Genomic DNA, 13,285 nt, shown 5'->3' with positions numbered 1-13,285 from the left:
CAGCAGCTCCTTCTGGATTGTTGGTCCACACATTTGAACCTAAACACACTCCAACATCACACTTCTCGCCTTTACTCCTAATCTGTGACCGGACTGACAGTCGGATCAAACAGACTCCGGCGTCTATAGTCTCCGCTCGCTCTTTGTTTATACTCAACTTTCTTTCTCACTTTCCTAATTATCATCCTCCTCTATGAATACGCCGTCCATAATTTATGAGTGCCTTCCCCTCTGTTTCAGACGCACACTCCCACACTCACTGAGCCACATCTGTGCCTCACCCTCGTTTGCTCCCTCCATCTGCCTCTGCCTGTGGCTTCACCGACGGCTCAGACTCACAAAAATACTTATTTATACACGCGCTAATTTCAGTGTGGACACCTGACCCGAACCAGAACCTTCGTACTGCTCCAAATTTTACCTGCAGTCAATGTGCATCATAAAAGAACAAGCTTATACAGAAAAAGCATGAAAAAACCCAACTAAAACTAAATGTATTGAATAATTTCCCAGCTAAGGTTAATAATAAATAAATCACTTTTATTTAACCTTTTTTATTCATAAATCAAGTTTTGTTGTAAATGATATTGTGTTTTAGACTTTTTTTTTTTACAAAACTCTCCAACCTCAATCCTTCAGTGCATTTGTATTTGATGAATGAGACAAACACTGACTAATGCAGGCGTAACCGACGTTCAATGAAAGCCCTGAAAATGCGGGACAGTGTGTTTGTCTCACGTCAGCGGCCGCTGCAGCCTTAATGAGGCCGTCTTGAAGTTCACACCTTGTTGACGAACAAACGGATCGCAGGCTCTGAATTAAAGCTGATCCTCTTGACGAAGCGCTCTTCACACAGTCGTAGACGGCTGTAATTTTCTCTAACACTGAACCTGGCGCCGATCGCAAACACTGTAATGGTCCTTTAGCATAATGGCTCGGCCGTGTTGCCGTAAATCACCTACCGTGGATGACTATCACTTACCAGTGTCACACAGTGAGGTCTCAGCGTGCGAACGAGTCCCGCTCCTCTGACTAATGAAGGTAATTTGCTTTTCATTCATATTCTGCTAGTGATTGTGTCCGCTTTTCAATGGCTTTGTGTCCCACGATGGCAAATTACAAGAGATGAGGCGACCGCGTTGCCGCCGCAGAGCCGGGATCACGACCCATTAGGAGTCAGGCTGGAGTCTGGAAGTCTGGTTCTGACTGATGGCTGCCTGGTCAGAGGCGTTCGACTGAAGCCGCGTCGCCCTCGGCAACCGTTTCGAAACGCACGGTTCATCCCCAGTCCGGCCGTCGCTGCGCAGGCGCGGGGTTTCTCTCCACCATGATGCGCTTGATGAAGCCAGGCTCGCTTTAATGGCAGTCGGGTAATTAGAGAGGATTTACAAGTGGGATGCTACGGTAGCTCAACACAGTTTACCGCTCGCTACTGTAGTAAAACAACGCGCAATAAACACAAAGCAGTGAATACAGCAAACGATACAACTCGTACAAGCATCAGCTCTGATCACCAAGAATCCTCAAGTATATTTAACCCTTTAGGCTCAGAGGGTTTTCACTGACCTCAAGCAAATGGCCCGACATAAAACTCGTATGGCTCCAGTCCTGATCCCGAGCTGGTCGTGATGCAGCTGTTGCTACTCAGTGTCACAGTGTCACTCTGTGTCCAGTCGTTCCGGGTCGCGTCAGAACCCCAACAGCACCAAGCGAAGTTCCCAGGCTGCCAGAGGCATCGTTCAGGGATCCTCCCCTCGCTGCGGCGCTGGTTTCCAGCGGAGGTGGTTGTCTTTTCCACCCAGTTAAGGCTTAGTGGAAACTAAACACAGCATTTCCTCGTCAGTAGTTTCCACAGGGGCTCTTTAATCTGCCTCCCCGCTGTATTTTAGTTAAACTGCGTTTGTGGCTGTGCTTCTTCGTCTGCTGTTGCTTAGCGCTGCTCAGGTGGTTTCGTTGGGTTTTCTGCTCTTGGATAGTCAGTATTTTGGGCTCTGCGCGGTCCTAGCCCTGCTTTTTAAAGTGCCTTCAGATGACTTTTGTTGTGAATTGGCACTAAATAAATAAAGTGAATTGAACTGGGTTTAAATTGATTTATTCTTGCACTTCAGCATCTGTGAAAATCCGTCCTTGAGGATCACTCTGTCACAATGAACCTTATTGGCTTTATAGGTATTGATCATATTTGTACTGGAAAACAAAGTGGCTGTTAACGCCCCGATCAAAGAACCTCAGAGAGAAATCCTCTGGGGAGACTTATGGCACAGAGATTTTCCTTCTCATTAGACTGGATCATTCTTTACTGCGACAGAGAGGGTGCGTTTGTTTTCGTGGAGCGGTGCATGGGAGGCGGCGGAGAGCCCAGTCTCACCGCTGTGTGGGCAGGTGAGGCTGTGCACAGTGACCCAGGGGGGTCTTTCATTGTCTGTCTGTCAGCATAATTAAAATCTGGCGTTTTACACCATGGGGGGTCGTTATTGTATCAGCAGAGGGGATGAAACAAACAATCAGACAAACAATTCATTTGTGAATAGATGAAAAGCACTTTATTGCCTTTAATGAGTTACGTGGTGTCCTTGAATGAACACGGAAAGAGATTATTGAAGTGGGGCATTAACAGGAGGAGGAAGATGAAGAGCGTAAGAGAAGGACGAAGGAATCACCACGCTGTCATACTGATCTGGATCTTTGTGAAGAGTCTCAGTCCTGATGAGGTTTTCTGGGCTTGAGACAAAATTTGGAGGAGTTAATCGCCTGAAGGCAGACGTTGTCATGGATAAATATCATTAGTGCAGTTGTTTATCCAAACTGCTAGATCTTCTTAATGGATTCGTCCTGCAAAACGTGACCAACAGCAAAACCCAAATCCACAAACCTCAAAATTATTGTAAATAGGTTCAATATTCAATCAGGATCTGTAGTTTATGCCACAGTTAAACTATCAGCTTCCACTGACGACTGAGAGGAACCAAAGGGTCAACGAGGTCGTTTCACGTCGCAGCATCCATCCACAGTCCGAACTCTGCTCCTGAGAAGCAGGAGGCGCCATCAGGCCACCGGCGGTGAAAGGAAAAGCCATGAAACAAAGTTAATCATTTGTAAAAGATGTGCAAAAAAGTAAAACACACTGGTGGGAGTTTGAAAACGATCATTCATGTTCTCTGATGTTTCTGCGCTGTTGCTCTCGAACCTTTTCAACTCCTTCTGGCTCGTGAGCAGGACAAATGACGGAAGGAAACGCTGGGGAAACGTTGTGATGAACGAGGCCAAACTGTGGCCGGACAAAGGGCTCCGCGGCGACGGCAGCGAGAGGAGGCCTGGAGACGAGCGGAGGAGGAGGAGGAGGAGGAGGAGGAAGGGCGTGATTCACCGGTGACTCATCCATCCGTCCGGGGAGCGGTGATCGATAGAGGATTAATGTGGAGAAGAAGGAGGTGCGGCCGGGAGGGCGAGCAGGGAAGCCCGGTCCGCCTGCGGGGCCATCGATCGGGGCGCCGTCAGCGGCTCCCGGGGCGTGATTGGCCCCGCTGAGCTCCACAGGCCCCCGATTAGCTCGACGGCGGGCGGACGCGTGGACGTGCCTCCGTGTGCGGTTGCGAGCAGCCTGCGGTGCCGTCAGGGCAAGCTGTGTGTGCAGAGAGCAGCCGAATGCTGATAAGAGCGGGGCGAAGGGGAGAGCGGCGGAGCGATTATTCACAACGACTCAGCGGCGAGACAAAGGCAGAGCACGGGGGAGGGGGGTGCGACGCCGGGGAGGAGGCGACAGAGGAGGTGTGAAGTGTTCAAATGAAAACGACGGACCCTCCGCCTCCGTTCCCCCCCGTCGGCCCCACGGTGCGAGGTCGACCCGACCGCGAAGAACGCAGCCAAGCCTGGATCAGAACTTCAGGGGAACCCCCTGATTTCTCATTTGTTCTAAATGAGAGATCAGATCAGGAGAGGCAGGATGTTGCTTGACGAACCCCACAGAACGATAAACGTGACGCTTAACATTGCGACCGTTTACTCGGACAGTTTGCGCTCATCGCTAGCAGGGAGAGGTGTGTAAACATGTGTCACATATATTAGTCATTCATCACTGAAGTGTACATCTACTGTGGGGCTTCATTCTAGCTCTGATTTAAAATCCCCCACGACCGATCACAAATGTGATAGTTCTGGCATTTACATAAACAGAATCAACAAATAACCAGTGACGTGCAGTGCAAGGTAGGCAGCGGAGGCGGGGCCTCACCTAGCCTGACAATTGTCAGGGCGGCGTAGATTACGGACCCACATGCACAGCACAATACGAGGTTTTCTGGTGTTAAAGAGTGTCGTTTATTCCAATATGCAGAGTCAAATCCAGGCAGGGTCATACACAGGAGATCAAGCAGGTTAAACGGGATCAGGCAGAGGCGTAGTCAGGGGCAGACACAGGTCAGATACAAGAGGTGAGTACAATACCATACGTCAGGCGTTGAATCGTGGTCGGGCAGGCAATGGTACAAGATAGAAAATGATAGTTTTTCCATTTTTAGATCACGTGTTCAGCTGTTATTGTAGTGTTTTGACTGAAACAGGCAGTAGCAACAAACAAGGCAGACAAGGATCAGGCAGGCTCAGAGTCGGAGGTCAGAACTAGAAACACGGTACACAACAAGGCTAAACTAGGAACGCTGGAAAGTGGTGATCTCACGCAACAATCTGGCAACTGGAGTCTGTGAGGGGTGGATGCTATATACCGGTGTGATTAGTTAACTGCTAACAGGTGTGTCATGATCCGGGGACTGAACTGAGAGAACAGGAAGTATACAAAATAAAACAGGAAGTCCTTTCAGTATAAAGGCCGGGTGTAAACGCCCGGACGTGACAACAATACCATAACGTGACTAAAAAACGTAAAATAAAAATGAATTTCTGTCAATTTATCTCTTTTTTACATGTTATAAAATATTTTTCCTATAATTTCAATTATCTTAACATTTACTGGAGAAAAAATCTCTAATCCTGCACATTTCCTGATCTAATATGGCGAGAAACTGGAAGTGAGGCGTCAGCAAGGAGCGCCTCAGCCACCATGTTAAAACTGTCAGTAAATGGGCTGAAACAAGGCATAATCCCTTTCTGTTTCACACTTTGTCCCCAGCATGTTTGCACCCTTCAGACAAATTTATTCTACACCATGACTTTGTACAACCTGCCTAACGTGTTTATTGATGTTTTTGTGGCATGGTTACTTTTCTGATTGCACTAAAACCAAGAAAACTCATGAGGGGAGGCTGGACAGGTCTTTGCCTCATCCAGAAGGGGGCGCTGCTACCACCCTTTAACGCAGGGCATCCCAGATGGTTTTCAATTTTCTAAAAAGACTTACTGAATGACACTAAGTAAAACAATTCAAGTGTTTGAGGAGTAAATTTGAACCTTGAGTGAGAGTAAAAACTGAACATCTACACCTCTCTATACTTTAGAATGAGTATGAATTGTGAAAAATACATGGAGGCTACAGGTCAGGTCTCTTAATGCTATGAAAGATATGTTCCTTCAAGACCAAATATGTTTCTTTAGGTGAAATACGAAAGATGATAAAATGTGAAATGTGGCCAGTATTAATACACGTTCTGACAATAAAATAGTGAAAAATACACTCTTTTAAAGGTATTATGGTTGTGAAATCTGACTCCAGAGGATTTTGTGCCTCACCAGCCACGAACCTCATCGCACGCCACTGCAAATAACTGTCTGGCTTCATAGTAATTAGCCTTTGCTCAGTTTCTCTTAAATATTATAATTTTCACACAACCCCTGCATATACAGTAAAGACTCTGCTGGTAGTGTTTGGATTTTTGAGAACAGCTAATAAATGAATGGTGATGTGGGAATCTCTGCTACTGGCGGCTCCACTTGTAATCGTAACAGTTTCGTGCCATTTCACCCCCCAGGAATTCAAAGGCGCGTGACAGGCGTTAACCTGCAGACGTCTGTAGTGCTGAGCTCGAACCTCGGCACAGCAGCTGGAGGGACAGAGGGCTCGTCCAGCGGGAACCAACCCAGCGGTGACGCTAAAAGAACCAAGTGTGTGCACGAGGCCCTGCCCTGCAGGAAGGAGCGTGTGAGGGGTCCGACAAAGACGCCGGCCTCGCTCCACTCGGCTCCTTCGTCTCGTGTGGGCCTCGCTGTCCTGTCGCTGCCCTACAGCCCGTTCCTTGAAACACGCTCCTTCCTGTTAGCTGCCAGCGCTGGCTTTCTGTCTCTCCCGCCCGTTTTTGTTTTTACTCCATTTGCTCTCAATGTGTTTGGCAGCGTCTTTTCATTTTGCGTGTACCCGCTCTCCGGTGAATTCCTTATGCCTGTTTCACCCCATTTCTCCTCTCCTCCGTTATTTAGCTCTTTGTGTGTCTTTCTGTGTCCCTCGGATGTTTTTTAACTCGTGTTTTTTTTTCCTTTTACCAAATAGAGTATGAAATCGGTCAATTCCAACCTGCACTTAAAAGTTTTTACATGCATGTGGGAAAAACAGCTAAATGAGGCTTGCAGCTCTCATAACAGGTGTCCCATTCTGAGTCATAAATCACGGCATATGGCTCCACAAACCATAGTTTTATTTTAAGACCGACTCATTAAGTTTGCAGAACAGCGTGCATTGTAATTTAGAACAAACAAAATGAAAATGTAAGAATATTTATATTAGTTGATCAATGGCACTAGAATAGATGCTGTAGCATTGACTCACTGAAAACGTCTGTGCACCATCTCTGCCTTATTGTGGTAAACCAGAATGTGTTAAAGCTGAAAAGGTCCGGATCCACCGTTAGGTCACAGAACCTTCCTCAGAGGCGTCATCCAGCTTTTTACCCATACGTGCACATATCACATCATCTTGCTCACTTTGTGGCGCTTTCAACTGCGTTCTCTTGGCAGAACATCTAAGTGCTCTTGGAAGCGGGTTACATCATCAAAGGTCTATTCACGCGCGTCTGCGTCCTGCATTTAAATGCTGCTCTTCTGTAGACTGGACCTCTTTGTCCTTCCCGTCCTCGTCTCTTGGTGTGCGTCGACCTAGTCATGACAGGTGAGGGCGGCTCACCTCACACACGCTGCCTATTGGAGATGCATGGGCTTCTTACATGACAGTCTGCTAAATGATGAAAAGTATACAGGTAGTACAACCAACCTCCTACAGTAACTGGCCCTAACTTGAGCATCACCAGGAGACAGTGGACGGCAGGTAAAGGAACCTGAATTTTTCAACACGGTGTGAATTCTCTCCTTCTATTTGGTTTGAGCAGCAGATGCACATAGGGTTCATAAAAGAATACATATATATTTTATAGGAATAGTAGTTCAATATTTCATCTATACCATTGGACACGGACAGTATATTACTCTGCTCAATTCATCGTGGAATGCTTTTATTACAGAGTGAAGGCTGTCAAGTTCACATTCACTGCTCGCTGTCATAGGAGATAGAACCCTGCTCATGATTTAAATGGGTCTAGATGTTCCTTCTGGTTCTGTATTTACTGTACACATCAGAATCCCGCAAAGACTCACTTTTCCACCACCCATGTAAAGAATAGATACTCCAAAATCCAAATAAACCACCTCAGACAAGTCTGGAGTAAATACACTGCAAGAAAATCCCCTCTTGTCCTCTTTTCTCAGCTCTTTTATTCTTCTGGAGCCTCTGCTGCACTGGGTTCTGATCTCCTTCCCTGTTGTGTTGGTTGTTTGTTTTGCAGGTGATGGATGCATTAAAGTTCCATGTCCTGCTGTTCCGAGTCCACGTTGACGTGGTTTCAAACCTGTAAACCAATCAATGACCAAAAATGTTCCGCGTATCACCTACAGTACGTATAAATTCCACATGATGCCATTACGATCCCCAAGTTATGGACGAGTAACAGCCTTTAGTTACTGGTCCACCATTTTATGTTAAAAACGTGAAGCAGCAATAAAATGATATAAGTGATCTGGGAAAGTAATAAGCCGAGCTTCAGAGTCTGTACTTTTTTCTGTTGGGAGTAATAGGCTGCGGTGCTTAAAGTCAGCCATGCATCAAGCTAGCACTGACAGAGTAATACAGCTTCCACGTGACCGGGTTTATAATTGTGAAACGCCAAAAGCGCAGTACTGAGCTGCTCAACATACAATGCAGACGCTTTGCTTTTGCTTCCTCCACCTGACCATTGGAGAAGCCTGGAGCACTATACTGTACAACTGGCTGATTAGAGACACACACACACACACACACACACACACACACACACACACACACACACACACACACACACACACACACACACACACACACACACACACACACACACACACACACTAACTTCCAGCATCTTAGGAGCTATTTGCTTCCAGGTACTGTTCCCTGCCCTCCTCCCCCAGAATAACAAGGACCTATAGAAATAGTTGCTTATCAAACATCCTTTTGGTTTGTCAGCATTTCACGCACAGTGTGTTTCAGTTTCCGGCGCGGTGCTGTTTACCTGTGCGCTGTGGAGGGACTTCTCGCCCACTGAAGTGTGATTTTTTTTTTTTTGCTACCAAAGAGGCTGCAGCTGCTGCGCTGAACTCCCAGATCCTCTGAATGAAGTGAAAGCGAGCGCGCGCGCAAGCGAGCGGCGGCCGCTGCCGAGCTTTTGCGTGAATGGAGGCTGTGAAGAGAAATCACTGGCTGGGAAAGCGGGGCGGCTGCTTCCATTGGAGGGCTGCAGCTGGCAGCTTGACCCGAGCGGCGGTTTCATTCGGAGGCCGGTTGTGTGCGATGCAGCTTCCCTCTGTTTACCTGAGAGTCAGAGAGGAGGACGCTGCCAGTCACTGAGGAGAGAGGCACAAAAAGAACCACAACTGAGTCGAGATAGTGTTTAACCCAGTCGACTAGAAAATGAGTTATCACACAACGATATACTGCAGTGGCAGCTTAGCTGCAGCCTTCTGTCTCTCTGACTGTGATGAATTAGGGCTCCACACGTACTCTATAATCCTATTTTTTTAATCAGACTTTTTATTAGATTCAGGGTCAATACATGATGACTACGGTATCTTCTTATCTACACTGTGTATGGAAATGCAATTTATTTTCCTGCCCCAGGTTGAGTTTGTGTGACTCTGTCTGCTCTAGCTTTGTGTCTGTATTAGAAGCAGTGTGCGGAGCCTTGACTGTCGATGCCACTGGCTTCACACAGTAACAGACGCTACAGGAGCAGGTTAGACGAGAGGAAAGCAGCATTTAAAACATGGAGCAGTTGGTTGGGTGCTGGAGCGCCGTGCAGCCAAAGCAGTAGCACTGGGAGGTTCAGAAGGAAGTGATTAGAAATACTTCTACCGCGCTGTGGGAAATGTTCTATGTTCAAATAAACTGGAAGCAAAGGAAATATGACTTGATGAATAGACTGATTTAAGGAGAAGCTTTTTGTTTGCTTGATGGTTTACAATTACATGATTTTGGTATAGACACAGCAAAACTAAAGCAAATTCACTGTATGCATTATATGTGTTTCTAGATATCACTTAAAGCCTCTTGCCTAAATTTAAGAAATTTCTAAGAAAGTTTTGAAAAACAACATTTGACTTTTCCAAATTGCACTTCAACAACACCTGATAAGTGCTAAGTGTTAAAACAAGAATGAAACAAAACATTAATTATCACTAAAATGACCTTTGTGATGTGTTTTTAATAATTACTAAGGTGTGATTAGTGGAAATATTTGAAAGTGAGAGACTAGTTGAACACTGAACTGATTCCACACAGATTCCTCATTGTTTTCAGTCTGTCATGTTTATACCACAGGTTTGCAGTAGCTCATATGTTTTATGAAGTGCATTGTGATGCTGCCTGGATTATGTTCAACATCAGGGAGAAACCTGTATTAACAGGCAGGGAGTTCACTAATTCTTAGTCTTTATTGGCCCAAGTCCGCTATTAATTTGTTGCTGTGAGGGCTTTAAGTTAATCACGCTGGAGTCATTTTTTTCAGCACATCAATAGACCAGACGTGAATAAGAAGTATTACTGATTACCAAGAGGAAACCTGGCATTGTTATTAAAGCAATGGAAAAAAGGAGGCGAACACTGACAGTCTCTGTTGCCTCGAAAGAGGTAATTTGTCATTGTCCTCAACCATGGCAGGCACCATTATTAGCACCAGGAGGGCGGTTCTTAAATTCTGTGCACATAGTGTTGTGGAAACCAAGACTTCAATTGAAATTCAATGTCACATTTAATGATAGAGCCACCTTGCAGACAATTCACCTTGTGTCACGCACATCCGAAGCAGACGCGCTGGACGCAGACGACTCAGTTTGAAAGCGAATGATCCGATCTATCGACTGTCTCCTCACTGTAGGATGCAGTGGGTTTTACAGTACAGAGGTACTGTACAGGTTCCATTTTCCAGTATAGCAAACAGAGCAGCCGTAAACAAAGGGATAAGGGGAGAGAAAATGTGTGTTTGGGCTGGAGCAGAGAATCTCTTCATCCAGGCAGAACAAGCCGCCCTCAGGAAATGAGTGTCCGGGGGAAAAAAGAAGCAGTCTGAGGGTGAAATGTACAAGTCTCTTCCCGGGCCGACGCGCTGAGAGACGCGTCTCCCGGGAAGAAGCTCTCCATCCCTGCCACAGGGGGTGCGCGGGGCACGTGGACGCGTCCTGTCGCCTCAGCGGCGAGATTCATCCACATCGGAGCCCCGAGAGGAAATCAGGAAATACAAGCGCCTGTGACGGTGGGAGCTCATAAACATCGCTGTAGTAAAAGAAATGTATTAAAAAGTCCGAACTGCTGGAACTGCCGGAACGACAGGACCTCAGCGGCGCTCGTCCCATAAAATGCCTCGGTCACAAAGTATTTGCTCTGAGAGGATTTGCACGCGGTTCATTGTGGGTTTCTTCATGTGGGTTAAATTGGCCTGATCACATGTTGGGAACGCCGCCAGCAAAAGTCTTGGCACGTGGCAAAATAGTTGAGTCATTTCTCCCCGATCAATACCCTCTCAGTGCCTGCTAATAGATTCTAATTATTTTGTGCAGTGCGAGGGTATAAATCATTCCTAGAAACCCTTAAAACCGTTTGCTCTGAGTAAAGACGCTAGCCTCATGTTAAATTATCCGCTAGCGCTGGCCTCTGGATCTATGCCACATGGTCTCGTGCCCTCTATTGAGCTGCTTAAAGGATTGTAGTCGGAACTTCATTATAGAAACATATTTCATATGGAGTAGCAGGTCAAGATGTTCAGAGGGTGAAATGTAAGATTTGAGCCCGTTGGTGTTGGTGGAAAGTGTCGAATCAGCAGGTTTGTCTCCTCCTCCTCCTCCATGTCTCTCTGGCTCTGGATGTAGTTTTCTGCACTACAGCTGTTTAACTGTAGCAGAACACTGTAACTGTAGGAGTATTGCATAATAATAATTATGGGTATGAGTATAAATGGGCAGATGAGTACGGTATGGATTTCTTTAGTTGTGCTCTGTGCTTGTAACAGACAGGAACAATGAAGATGTGAGTGAAGCCAACACTTCCTGCTTCACTTTAAGGAATTCTGGCAAATTGATGGAACATGTAAAAACTACCAACGGTGGGGGCAGCGTTGTGGTATGGGCACGTCCTCACGGAATACGGGTGCAACAGCTGATAATGATGATTAAACGTAATTGGCATTGGCTGGGGTTCAAACGCTGTAGAAGTGACTGGACACCACGTGATACCGCAGAACTCCAGAACTCTGAGCGTCAGAGCAGCGCCGCCTCCTCCTCCCCTTCGGCTCCCTCTTCATTAACGCCGTATCTCTCGATGACCCGCTCCCGCTGTATCAGCTGCCACAGAAGCTCCAGTTGAAGAAAGATGAAGAAATTAATTGGACGGTTAAACCGCAGCGGTCGGGCCGTCGGGCTCTCCCAGGTGCGTTTCTGTCTGCTCCGCGGCTAATGGCTCCAGATGCTGTTTGCAGCTCATTTTAGGACTCGGCTCGACTCTGTGAGTGACGGCTTCAGCCGGCGGTCGCACGCTTCGCACCATCCTTTGATGGCTCAAGTGCTGAACTCTCCCATCGGCTTCATCCTTGGCCGCAAATTGCCCCAATGCTGACGGCCGAGGGTCACGGTCTGATCCACAGAACCACTTCGCATGCAAAGAGCAGAGGATCCGCGGGCAACTCAACAGCACCATTCAGGTTTGATGCACAGTAAGTGTCAATGAGTCCAAGTCATTTGCTGTATCTCCACTGCAGCGTCGCGTTAAAACAAATATCAGTCTGCCACTGGGACTGTTTGTGGCACTGCCAGCATTCATCTGGCGGAGAAACAGCGGTTGTCGGGCACGAATGAAGGAGCACTTTATTAAGACTTGGAGAACGTTTGTGGTTCTGTTGCCCTGAGGACTGCGCTCTAACAATAACGCGCTGAGCAGAGACGGAGGGACGACAGTACAGGACGCTGTCAGTGAGTGTGACTGACAGTGAGCAGTCAGTCCTCCCACATCAACAAGCTGTCCAATCCACCACAGGCTTCCGGGCTGAGTCGTCTCGGGCAACTGGACTTGCTTAAGGTTCTTTAATAGCGCCGCTTGGCATGTGTGGGAGGACCGGGAACTGGACTGACCAGTTTTGTGCTGGAGTGACTGGGTTTGAGTGCTTTGCTGGGCCAAGTCGTCCCAGCGGGGATTTTTATTTATAAGAATAGCCCTAATGTCTCCGCAGAGCACGGAGAATTAGCCCTCGTAGCTACACAATGTGTGAGTCGGGGTCTAACTTTTCAGAAACTGTCCCCAAACATGTGCGTGTGCACTGAGGGAGCTGCTCTGTTCTCCTGAGGTGTAGGAAACCACAGCTGTTTGTATATGAAGGACATGTCTGACATTGGCCAGATGTGAGCTATAAATATCTGAAGTCCTGTGTTGGAATTGAAGCACTTGAACCACCGACCTTTGTAATGTGTGCCTCGATTTGTGTGGGTGATACATAGACGTAGCCTGATTTTGATACAGTGACGTGTTCAGACAGAGGCAGGAAGTGCTGGAAGACGACGTAGCTTCTAGCTGGAATCTGACCGTCGGAGAAAATGGACCTGCGTGCGGCGTCGTGAGCATGTTTGCTATCGCCGCGGCACGCGTGCTACTCAATCACTCCTCACAGCCTCGGGCTCCAGACATTCAGAGTTCTCAGCGTTCCGTACATCTGCGCTCCTCCTGTGCCGGCGCGTAGGAGATGGTGCAGAACTGTATATACTACGGCCTGTACATGCCAAGTTACTCACACGGGCCTAATGGAGGTGCGCGCAGAAAGCCGTGCTCGGCGCAGACAGG

Source organism: Betta splendens, chromosome 2, assembly GCF_900634795.4.
Source record: "Betta splendens chromosome 2, fBetSpl5.4, whole genome shotgun sequence".
Classification (NCBI taxonomy): Eukaryota; Metazoa; Chordata; class Actinopteri; order Anabantiformes; family Osphronemidae; genus Betta; species Betta splendens.
The sequence above is the reverse complement of the archived record's forward strand: the minus strand, read 5'-3'. Positions refer to the sequence as shown.